Below are 12,579 nucleotides of genomic sequence, written 5' to 3'. Positions count from 1 at the left end.
GAGAACATGAACAGTGTTGTAGAGGAAACAGTGAGAAAGAAATTGAGAGAAAAAAAAATGTAGTGATATACAACTTGCTTGAGTCAGAGGGTGAACAGGCAGCAGAGAGAGTACAAGAAGTGGCAAAGTGTTGTGATCTGCTGGATAATAACTTGGGCACGGAACATTGTGAAACAGTAAAAGTGATAAGACTGGGTAAATAAAAAAAAGGTAATTAGAGCTAGTCCAGCCCTAGTAATGATGAAAGATGAGATAAAATTACCATCTCTCCATCTTCAATGCTGTGTCTTCATTTGTTCTGACAGATCATGGAGCAGATCATGATTTTTGCAGCAGATCAAGTTGAAGAAGCGATAGAGGAAATGAAAATGTAAGGTTTCTTTTTTACAGGAAAGTTTGTTCACTGAATTTCCTAGTGGATATACTAATTTGAAGGACATGGGCTACCTGTGAGAAAACTTGTTAACATTAGAGTTCCAGCCAGAAACAGAATTACCAGATTTTGATTTTTTTTTTTTTTTTTTTTTTTTTTTTAGACAATTCCAAGACACTTTTCTTCTGTGGCATTTTTGTTGCAAATTATTTTTACTCTTGAAGATAGCCTAACCTAACCTAACCTTCAAGAGTAATTTGAAAATAATTTGCAACAAAAATGCCATAGAAGAAAAGTGTCTTAAGAATTGTCTAAACCCCCCCCCCCAAAAAAAAAAAAATAAATAAATAACATCAAAATCTAATTCAGTTTTTGGCTGAAACTATAATAATACCAAAAATTCTACCCAGGGCAGTCAGTATTTGCATCCTCCTTGTAAAGTGACAAATAGGTTCATCATTCATTCATTGCCAGATGCCATGTATCCCAAACGGGGTGGCCAAGGGCTTAGAGTTATTGTTTTACAGGGAGGGGCACTAATCCTCCACCAACCCCACTCGACACGTAGGGAGAACGTTATGCCAACAGCATCTGGTGTTCCCAGGCGGTCACCCATCCAAGTACTAACCAGACCCAACGTTGCTTAACTTCGCTGATCGGACGGGAAGCGGTGTACTCAACGTGGCATGGCCGTTACTTTTATATAAAGGTTACTCAGCACAGTATAGGCCTCTTCTGTTGGTCCTCAGATCATGGAGCGGATCATGATCTGGTTTGGATCTGAACCCAGATTTTGTGGCTCCATTTCATGATAAAAGAACAGGATGATCTGTTTAGGGTCATAACAGTAACAGGTCGGTAAATTTTCGTATTTACACCCAACCTAACCTAGCCTACCCCAAGCTAACCTAAGGTGAGTTAGCCCATTTTCTTGTCAGGGAGGTGGATGTAAATATGAAATAATACCAACAGGTCTTGTGATGTTTTTCCACAGCTCTGCATGATCCTGCTTGCAATGGATAATGATGATGAAGTGAATGACACAACTAATATTTATTGTCAGTTTTAGGCCAGACATGAGGTACCTTATGTGTATGACTACGTGGAAAACTGGAGCGGTAATCTGCAGGGAGGTGTGGGACCACCTTATTTTGCCTTTTTTTTTTTTTTTTTTTTTTTTAAGTCCGTCATTTTGTGTGTATGCATTTTCAAGTTTCTTGTGGTTGGACACCATTTTTAGAACGCCATTATGGCACAAATCTTCCTTCATCAGTGCTGATTTATCCAAACCTAACCCAAATATATATGACATAACCTCATTTGTTCAGTCCTATCCATACCTAACCTGTTTTACCCTAACCTAACTTAATTTATCCTAACCTACTCCAATTTATCATAACCTAACCTTGTTTATCCTAACCTAACCTTATCTAACCTAATTTTTCCTAATCTAACCATTACCATACCCAACCAAATTAATCCTAATCCAACATGACCAAATCCTAGCCTGCAGGTTTCAGCATTTATATACAGTAATTTTATATAATTTATATATTTCTATAATTTATATTATCCCTTATTAAACTTGTGTTTTCTCTGTTAATTGATAAAGTAGTCTCATACTCGAAAATGCAATTCTATACACTCACAGTCACAAAATCAGTCCAAAGTTTTTTTTTTTAATGAGATGATCCCACATCCTTGAAATACCTGTAGGCCCATACCACCTGAGGGAAATGGTTATACATAACTTTGGCCAGTATTACTTTGTATAACAGTAATATGCTTATTAAGTTCAGTAATGACCTTATTAAGCTCAGTGTCTGATAATGGGGTGGAGCTCCATGTATTTACGTTTTTTTTCAGTTTTAATCCTACACAGGCATGTTGTCCCTACTGTATGATCATGTTTGTCTCCACACTGTTATGCAAAGCATCACTAATCTGATTAAGTCGTATTTGAGTATGGGAATACCCTGATTTAACCCGCGCCGTCCCGAGGACGTACATCCACGTCCTCACGTTTTGTCACAGCTAATCCCGAGGACGTACTTCAACGTCCTGCAATTGCAAGGTTCATAATTTCCACAATCTTCAATTTTCGCCAGTCATTTTTGGTACGTATACACGGGACACCTTCCTCAACAAGATGCCAGGCAGAGACAATGCCTTACCCAGCATGACCTCCTCCCCCCCCCTGCATGCCCTTTTCTCAGCAATTCACCTGTTATCAGTGACCTGGCCAGTATAGCCATGTCATGCCACGGTACGAAATTCAGGGCCAGAGTGATTCCCCAATCAATGACAATGTGGAGGACAAACTTTACATAGCATTAGAGGAAGAAACAGTTAGAAATGATGATCAGGTAATGTGGCAAAAAAAGGTCAGGTATTAGTGAGTGAAACAATGCTTATAATGCCTATATTACTGCTTGAAAACCAATATACTCTTGTACTGCATATAAATTCGTAACAGTAAATAAATAAATACCGTTTATGAGTGGTGTGAAATAGTTATCCTCCCATAGAACTCGTTTTCTTTGGTGCCAGCCTGATAGAAAACCCAGTAAGGTAAGGAGGCTCTCCTATCTGTAATGAGTATTTTAAACCTCAGGTGAGCGATTTCTCTATGAATTTTCGATGTTTCTCACCAAAAGCGAAAGTTTTAGCAAAAAAAAAAAAAGGGTCGAAAAATGGTCGGGATTGGGGGGTACCAGTGGTCAAAAAGTGGTCGGGACGGGGCGGGTTAACGATGTAATTGGTTAGGTAAAATCCCATTGTTAGGCGGTGTATCGTATATTGGGCTACTTTTAACATGTAATGTGGAGTGTTTACCAGCCTTGGGTTATCCCCCAAACCAAGCCCAAAACCCACCCAAGTGAGCCCCAAAACAAGTTTAAAGTCAGTCTAAAATGGTCTAACAGCTGTCAAGGAAGCTAGCCTAAGCCTAACACTTGTAAATAACTCACTAAAATCAACAGGTAAAATCTGCAAATCATCTAATATACCCTAATATGCCTGGAAAAAAATCAGGCCCCTAAATGACAATGATGACCCCACCTATGACTAAAACACATTAAGTCAAAAAATGCTTTATAAATCAACCTAAACGTGCAGTTTTAGACTAAAATATCATCAAAATCAGAAAAAATAATCAAAACTCATCATTAAACCAGGGTTTGACCGTTGTTAGTTGGGGTATGGTAATATTTCTACCCCCATCGTTAGGCTGGGGTATCGCACCTAGGGGTATCGTATATTGAGGTATTACTGTACCGTACTTACTATACATCTTCACCTGGTGCCATTATATAAATAAAACAAGGTCACAGTGCCCAATAAAATGAAATGAAAGTTTGTAGGAGCTGGGGGAATGATTGTTTACGATCCATTTCAACCCTGGCAACATGAAAGGTGGGTTCACACCAGATCAGGAATTCTGCTAAGCCAAAGCCAACAGATCACAGAATCAGGATTCAATGGCCCAAATAGAATACCACCTGACAGTGGATCTGTGGTGTAATCCATAATCTGAAACAGATCCTCACAAACGCAGTGTGTCCAGGCATCTCAAAATAAACGGATCTTGAATTTGGCTCTCTGTTATCTTGTTTTTGTTTTTTCTTGGAGGGAACAATTTCTGGGCTCCTGGCCCTTGGTTCTTTCTTCCTTGCATTAAAAAGAAAAAAAACTAGGATGTTGTTTTTGTTGTTGATCAGCCCTGATACAGCAGACCCTTCAGCCGTAGATAATCTGCCACCCCTGTGGTGTTATCCCATAGGAAGCTACCCTATACTGTTGATTTTGTGTCTGCATCTTAGTGTGGCATGTGCTGTGCAGTTCTCCATTATATGTATTATGTGGGGCTAATATGCTAGCTGGGCATTTGTCATCTGTGATTCCACCCAACCTAGGCATCTCAAAATGATCGGATCTTGAATTTGGCGCCCTTTTGTATTGTTTTTTTTTTTTTCTTCTTCTTGGAAGGAACAGTATGCGGGCTTCTGGCCTTTAGTTCCTTCTTCCTTGCATTAAAAAACAAATCAAAGCTGGTAACTAAGGAGGGCTTTGTGGTGTCCTGCTATAAGCAGGTGAGGAGTAGACTGTAGCACCGGTCGAGCAGGGCAGTACTCCCGAGGTGGATGGATAGCTGATGACAGGGAGTGCTGGAGCTCCCGTTTCATCAGCCCTCAGGACTAGTTCCTGACCATCCCCCTTTGCTGAACTTTTTCAGTGTCTCAGTTACACAGAGAGTAGGCCAGCATGCTCTCCAGTACAAATTTCTCTAACTATCTTCACCAAACTACATGCACAGTACACACTACACTTCCTATTCAAAATTCACCAAAAATGGCGTCAATTCACCCAGCCTCGGAGTCCCCAGGGGGGGGGACCATAAATGCCCCCGCCATCTGCCCCTCTCCCGGTGACGACTCGAGGTGCCTGGAACCACTGTCTGACTCTCTTCTTCATTTCTGCAACATTCGTGGCCTTTCATCTAACTTTCGCTCTGTTGAGCACCACCTCTCCTCCTCTAAACCTCACCTTCTTTTTCTAACAGAGACTCAGCTGTCTGAGGCAACTGACAGCAAACCCTTTTCTGTATCCTCCTACTTTCTCTATACCGTGAACCGGGGCGAATTCGGACACGGGGGGGCTTCGGACGAAATTTGCATAAAAAGATTAAATGCTACGCAGCTGCTAAACGAAGAAAGATATCGTATATCTTTAAAGGGGATAATATTGCATAGGTTTTGTAAAATGTTATGTATAATTATCTTTTTAAAATATTATGTTCCACTGGTGAATATATTGTAATAAAGACAATGCTATTTTTTGGTGAAAAAATGAATACGGGAAAACTTGGTCTGGTGTGAACGAATCATAACAAACCGCACGCTTATACACATTTAGAGGTTTACTTTAACGTCTAACTTGAAGATTGGAACAGAGAAAGGGTTAAAATCTGCATTTTAAATGTATGTAAACATGACATGAGTGAATGTGTACGCATTTTTGGGATTTAAAGGGGTGACTTCGGACAGTGGGTATTTAAAGGGTTGAGGTCAGACAGCATATCTAATTTGCTTTTTTTTTTATGTAATAAAACATATTTTGTACAATGTACATAGTCTGCATGCTTATCTTTGTTTTTGCATTTATATAACAGATGAAGTGTGAGATGAACTAAGCCACAATGCCTCGAAATTACAAGAGAGTGCGTGTATCTACCAGTGATGGTAGAAGACACTATACGGTGGAACGCCGTGGCAGGCCGAGGATGAGATGGAGGGATGGGGTGGAGAGGTATATGAGAGAGGGGGGTGTGAGTTGGGAGCAGGGCAGTGAAATGGCGGGGGACAGGACGACATGGAGGCGATTTGTTTGTGGCCACCCCAAACGGGATTGAGGCGTCTGGCAATAGATAGATAGTATAGTTCTGAGAGTGTTTCTTTTGTCACCCAAAGTTTGGCTCTGCAGTTGCTCTGATTGCATTGAGTCTGGGGGTTCAATGACTCTTGATAACCTTTACATGTTCTGTCGTGGATTTCGGGTTTTGGATTTCCTGCCCACGACAGCACATTTCTTGTAAATAAATGCTTGTATTGCATAATTTGGGTAAGATATTATCACTAGAGATAAGCCTGGTCAAGGAGAAAACAACATATTTAGTTATATATTCAGTAATGAGTTTAGCTTACTTTGTGCAGGAAGCTGCTCGAAGCTGCAGTTCTCTCCCTGACACCAGAGAGTATAGTTCTCTCCTTGCCACCAGACAGTTTAGTTCTCTTCCCACAACTGGACAGTAGACAGCAATCAGCCATCATTCTGCACTTAATATCATCAACACTACAGCTAAGTACTCAGCATATTTATTTTAGGCCTTCAAATATTTATACCGAGTACTGATCAAAGCGCCATCCACATACTGTATATAATGTGAGTTGTTGTTCTGCTTTATGTTAGTTGATAACTAAGACCCCCAACAGTAATAATAACTAACATGGTCATTGAAGGTGAATCCAATGTATGTATGTCATTCCAAGGACCTTGCTGGAGGGGAGGATGGCACTGTAGATTTTTAGATGTGATGTGGGGGGAGTGCTTATGTTCATGATTACTTCTGGTGGTGTGTGATGGTTGATTTAGGTGGGTCCATAGTCAGCCTCTTTTCCTCTACCCAAGTCAGCAGTGTTGTGGTTGACGTGTTGCAGTGTGCAGGCTGTGATTGCAGTGTAGTGTGTGTGGTTGTTATGATGTCATATAAGGCAGTGTTAGTGGGTGGTTGTAGTGTGGGAATATCATGTATGTATAATTTATAGGGTGTGGGTGACAGAACTTAGCTGTGTGGCTCTCTATTGGGGAATTTTCGTCTTCGTTGTTAACTCCCTGGAATGTAATGTGTGTTTTTTCTACCAAAGTGTTGGCAAACCATCACTTGACATTTTCTTCCGTATTTGTGTTATATACTGTATCTATATAATTAGTCTGATTTTGGGGTATAGTATCAAAAGCTTACTAATATGTATTATTCTTAGAAGTACAGTATATGTTGTGAATGTTCTACAGAGTTCATGCCATCTGATGCTTATTGTGTGAGATTAATCAGTAATGTGTTTGTACTGTAGAGTGCAGTGCTCTGATTTCATGTTGTGCAGGAGTAATGGGAACAAGAGGTGTGATTTTGTTGAGAATGAGGCATTCAGTTATTTTGGATTGTTTGCTAAGTAGTGTAATGGGTCTCAGTGAAGAAGGGAGTATTGTGTCTGTGGTTTAATTATAATGACAATTGTTCCATTTTTGCAAATACCGGTACTAGAAATGCTCCAGTGTGCATTATAGTAGTTGCTGATATTTGTGAGGACCCAGATGCCTTGTGGTCTTAAATGCTGTAATTGTCATTCCTAATGTCATTGGCCCTATGATTCTATCTGTCTCTATCTGTTTATAGCTATTTAGATATCTCTATTTATCTATGCCTGTATTACCATTTCTGGCGTGAAGGGGATTACACTGTGATTGAGTTAAAACAGGGTTGTGTTAAGAAGGTTGTTGTTCAGAATTGGTGGATGTTTTTCATAATCAGTGTGTGTACTGTAGGTGTTAAGTGACTTATGTTTATGTTGTGGAAATTGAGTACAGTATGTTTTCTTATTCTTTGCAGGAAGATGCTATAGGTTGTAGCAGTTTGTGGCCTAGGCCTTGTACAACCTAGAGGTGTCTGTGGAGTGATTATGTATTTTACAAAGGCCTGCCAGTTTATATTTTATTGTACTAATTTTGTTGTTGATACTCAGTTGTTTAGTTCTTGGAGTCTTGTGCTGGTGTCCTGTGTGTGAAGTGAGTGTCTTTATCACATTGTGTTGTGATGTGGGCAATCTTTGGAGCTGGTGGGCTAGGGGTCCCAGATCCATTGCCTGGACCTGGGACTGTGCAGTGAGTGGGACCTGTGCTGTGTCTGTCCTCCTTTATTAATACTGAAGATGACAAGACAATATAAGTTTCAAAGCAAGCCTGAGGACAGTAAATCACCCATGGGGATGAGGGTGGGTTCATGGAATGTGGGAAGTTTGAGGCGAAGAGCAGGAGAAGTCGTTGAGGCATTCAGTAGGAGGTGGGTGGATGTGGCGTGTTTGCAGGAAGTCCGGTACAGGGGTGGATCAGCCAGAAAGATTGTTGGGAAGGACTGTTGCTATAAGTTGTTTTGGCAGGGGGGGACAGACGGATATGGAGGTGTTGGTGTGATGGTTGCGGAGAAATGGGTGGAATATGTTATGAATGTTTTGAGAGTAAGCGATAGGATATTGGTAGTGAAAATTCTCTTGGGAAGAAAGATAGCTGCGATTATATCGGCATATGCTCCACAGGCAGGATTGGATGAATCAGAGAAAGATAGATTTTGGGATGATTTAATACGTGTAGTGGGTGGTATGCGGGATGATGAGATAGTGATTTTGGGAGGGGACTTAAATGGTCATGTAGGTGAAGCAGCACAAGGTTATGAAGGAGTGCATGGGGGATGTGGGTATGGTATAAGGAATGCAGAAGGGGAAAGGATACTCGAGTTTGGGGAGGCAACGGACATGATTGTGTGCAACACATATTTTAGGAAAAGAGACAGTAGATTAATTACGTATGAGTCTGGGGGAAATAGCAGTCAGATAGATTATTTTCTGGTTAGGAGGGCCGATAGGAGGTTAGTGAGGGATGTTAAAGTTATAGGAAGTGAGGAGTGTGTACAGCAGCACAAACTATTGACTTGTGATATGGTGCTTAAAAAACGAGTGATGAAAAAGAGGACTATGTACCTAGGAGGAAAATATGGAAGCTGTAAAACCAAGTAGTAAGGGATGCCTTCTATAGCGAGTTGAGGAGAGTGGTGGCTGAACAGGGAGCTGTAGACAGAGGCGTTAATGAACAGTACAGAGCCCTCAAGAACAATTTCTTGAGAGTTACTGATGTAACATGCGGTTGGACAAAAGGACCACCAAGACATAAAGTAACTTGGTGGTGGGATGAGGGTGTAGAAGCTGCAGTTAAGGAGAAAAGAAGGCTTTTCCGGGAATGGAAGAAGGGTGGTAGCAAAGAGGAATATTTGGCTGCCAAGCATAGGGCTAGAAGAGAGGTATACAGGGCAAAGTCTGAGTCACAGAGACTATTACTTGATAACCTAAATCATGGGGAAAGGAAAAATATGGTATTTAGGGTGGCAGATCAGGTGAAGAGGGATAATCGGGATATTATAGGTGAGCAGTGTGTGAAGAATGATGAAGGAAGGGTAGTGGTGAACAGTGAGGATATTAAAGATGCATGGAGAGAGCATTATAACCGGTTGTTGAATGAGGAGTTTGACTGGGACAGGGAAGGTTTGGAGCCAGCAGATCCAGTGTCTGGCCCTTGGCCTTTGATTGATACTGGTACTGTGAGTGAGACAATAGGAAGGATGAGGGTGGGGAAGGCAGCAGGTGTGTCTGGGTTGACTGCCGAAATGTTGAAGGCCTCAGGCGATATGGGGGTAAGTTTAGTCACTGACCTGATAAATAGGATTATTTATGAGTGTGTTTTCCCAGATGATTGGCTGAAGAGTGTAATTGTAAATGTGTATAAAGGGAAGGGTGGCGCCCTGGAAAGAGGAAATTATAGAGCTATAAAGCTTTTAGATCAGATAATGAAGGTAATGGAGAGAGTTTTAGAAGCTATGATTAGGGAAAGAGTGAATATTGATGAGATGCAGTTTGGGTTTATGCCAGGTAGGGGGACCACTGATGCTATATTCATTGTTCGACATCTTCAGGAAAAATATATTGGTAGGAGAAGGGATCTTTATTTTGTTTTTGTTGATTTGGAAAAGGCCTTTGACAGAGTCCCTAGAGAGGTGGTGAAGTGAGCAATGATAAAACTTGGCTTGGAGGAGTGGCTGGTTAGGGTGGTTATGGCTATGTATGTGGGTGCTCACACCCAGGTAAGAGTGAATGGAGATTTGGGTGATGAGTTTTCCATGAATGTTGGTGTGCATCAGGAGTCAGTCTTGAGTCCCATGTTATTTATCATGGTACTCGAAGCCCTTTCACATGACTTTAGAAACGGACTCCCGTGAGAGTTGTTGTATGCTGATGATTTGGTGTTGATTGCAGAGAACGAAATGGAGGCGGAGGAAAGGTTTAGGAAGTGGAGAGATGGTATGGGGCACAAGGGCTTAAGGGTAAATGCAGATAAAACAAAAGTGATGATATCTAGGGTTGGTGGCGGTACTGTCAAAGACGAGGGAGAGTGGCCATGTGCAGTTTGCCACAAGGGCGTGGGAAGTAATTCCATCTTGTGCGGTGTGTGTGATAAATGGGTGCATAAGAGATGTAGTGGTATCAGAGGTAGACTGCGAGATAATGCTGAGTTTATGTGTACGGCGTGTCGGGGTGAACAGGTGGAGATTGTCAGAAGTGAAAGGATTGAACTTGCTGGTGAATCTCTTGAGTGTGTGGAAGAGTTTTGTTATTTGGGAGACATGTTGTGTGCTGGAGGTGGGGCTGGAGCTAGCTCTGTGGCTAGGGTGAGAAGTGGTTGGAAGAAGTTCAGGGAGCTCTTGCCTCTCCTGACTTTGAGAGGACTCTCCCTACGGGCTAAGGGGTCTTTGTATGCAGCATGTGTTGGGAGTGTAATGCTGTATGGTAGTGAGACCTGGGCAGTGAAGGAGGAAGATATTCGCCGGCTCAGACGTACAGAAATGACAATGATTAGGTGGACGTGCAGTGCGTCCCTGCGTCCAAGGCCTGGAGGGGCTGGGTTTACGATGGAAGAGTTGAAAGGTAGGATGGGACTGGAGTGTATTGATGTTGTGATGAGGAGAGGTAGATTGAGATGGTTTGGACATGTGGAGAGGATGGGGGATGATAATTGGGTGAGGAAGGTGAGAAGTGTTAATATTGGGGGTGGGGTTATGAGGGGTAGACCGAGAAAGACATGAGACGAGGTCATTAAGTGTGACCTCAGGGTTAAGGGACTGAACAGGGAGGCTGCAATGGATCATGCAGCGTGGAGAGCCGCCATTAGGTGACCAAGGCCGACATATGCAAGCATGTTGGAGCCTTTAAAAAAGAAAACGAAAACGAAAACGATGTATGCACCAAAACGCAAACACAGCTGCACACATCATTCAACCTTACCTCAACACACTACACGAATGGTTCACCACAAACGGGCTCAAAATAGCCCCAGCCAAATCTACAGTGACTCTTCTCACAAACTGGACAGCAGAACACAGTCACATCACACACCTCACCATAAACAACACTCCCCTACCACACACACACACACACACACACACACACACACACATCCAAAATCCTTGGTGTAACATACAATACATTAATGTCATTTAAACAACACATCACAAACATTAAAAATAAAATAACACCAAAACTCGATGCTTTGAGGTCACTTGCCCATACAACATTCGGGCACAACAAAGAAACCACCACCACAGTATACAAACAATACATACGTTCAGTGATGAATTATGCAAGCTCTGCCTGGGCTTCTAACCTGACCAAAACACACTACAACACTCTACAGACCATACAGAACAAGGCCCTAAAAATAATCACAGGCTGCACAGCTACTACACCCACAGACAACCTACATCAAGAAACCAAAGTCCTCAAAGTCAAGGATCACCTAGATAAGAGAGGCACCCAGTTTCTTGCTGCAACCTCCACAAACCCACAACATCCACTACAGTACATGGCAGCACATCCACCCACACCAAGGAACATCAAAACAACACCCAGCACGCGATACCATACACAAATACTGTCATCTCTCCCCCCTCGCCCACCTCAGACCAGCTTCCAGAAGCATATCCATACTCACATCACTCGCTGCTCCTTTCAGTCACTTAAGGACAACACACAGCTGTATGCACGGCCTCCTGACGTCCACCCTTCTGAATCCTATCTTCCTCGTGAGGACAGGGTCCACCTGGCCAGGCTGAGATGTGGGCATCATCCAGCCCTCTTAAGCTACTAGATGAGGCTGGATGACTCCGTCACTGATGCCTGTCCAGGATGCAACACAGCACCCCATACTATTAAGCACATTATGGAAGACTCCATTGCTCACAACCTGCAACACAGCACCCCATACTATTAAGCACATTATGCAAGACTGCATTGCACACAATCTGCAACACAGCACCCCATACTATTAAGCACATTATGCAAGACTGCATTGCACACAATCACCTACGCCAACAACACAACATACACTCCTTGAGAGCTCTGTGGGAAAGCCCGGTCTCGGCCATGGCCTTCCTAAAGGGCTTGGGGCTGTTCGGCCAGACTGCCTAGGGAACAACTACTACTACTACTACTCTTCCTTCCATTTCACATGGCTTTGCACTGAGTGGTGGGTCAAATGGTTTCCTGCTACTCAAGGAACCATTTACAACACTGGGTGGTAACCATATACAGTACCAAGAATCAGGTTGACACAGGGCCTATTATGGTGCCCCTGTTAACTGGGTGATGTAAATGCAGTGTCCACCCAGGAACCACATCTTCTGTCAGCCACATAAGAACATCAGCCCACTGCATGGGATGGCCTAGTAAGGGCAGCTGCCTGTGTCTGATTGGTCTACTCAATCAGACAGACTGGGGCAGCATAGCACTGTACAATTACAATACCCATTCCATCACAGTACACATGTTCAA

The 12,579-nt window shown here is 42.5% G+C and overlaps 1 non-coding gene across 1 annotated transcript; it reads right to left on the bottom strand.

The window, feature by feature from the left end:
* Positions 1-952: 952 nt before the first annotated feature.
* LOC145410094 (5S ribosomal RNA) lies at positions 953-1,071 on the bottom strand. Its single transcript, XR_013899219.1, has one exon. It is a non-coding gene; the product is annotated as a 5S ribosomal RNA (ribosomal RNA).
* Positions 1,072-12,579: the final 11,508 nt, after the last annotated feature.

The sequence above is a fragment of the Coenobita brevimanus genome, chromosome 9 (assembly GCF_032717465.1).
Source record: "Coenobita brevimanus isolate Jiangsu-jjx chromosome 9, ASM3271746v2, whole genome shotgun sequence".
Lineage (NCBI taxonomy): Eukaryota > Metazoa > Arthropoda > Malacostraca > Decapoda > Coenobitidae > Coenobita > Coenobita brevimanus.
Note: the sequence above shows the minus strand (reverse complement) of the source record. Positions and strands in the feature narration are given on the sequence as shown.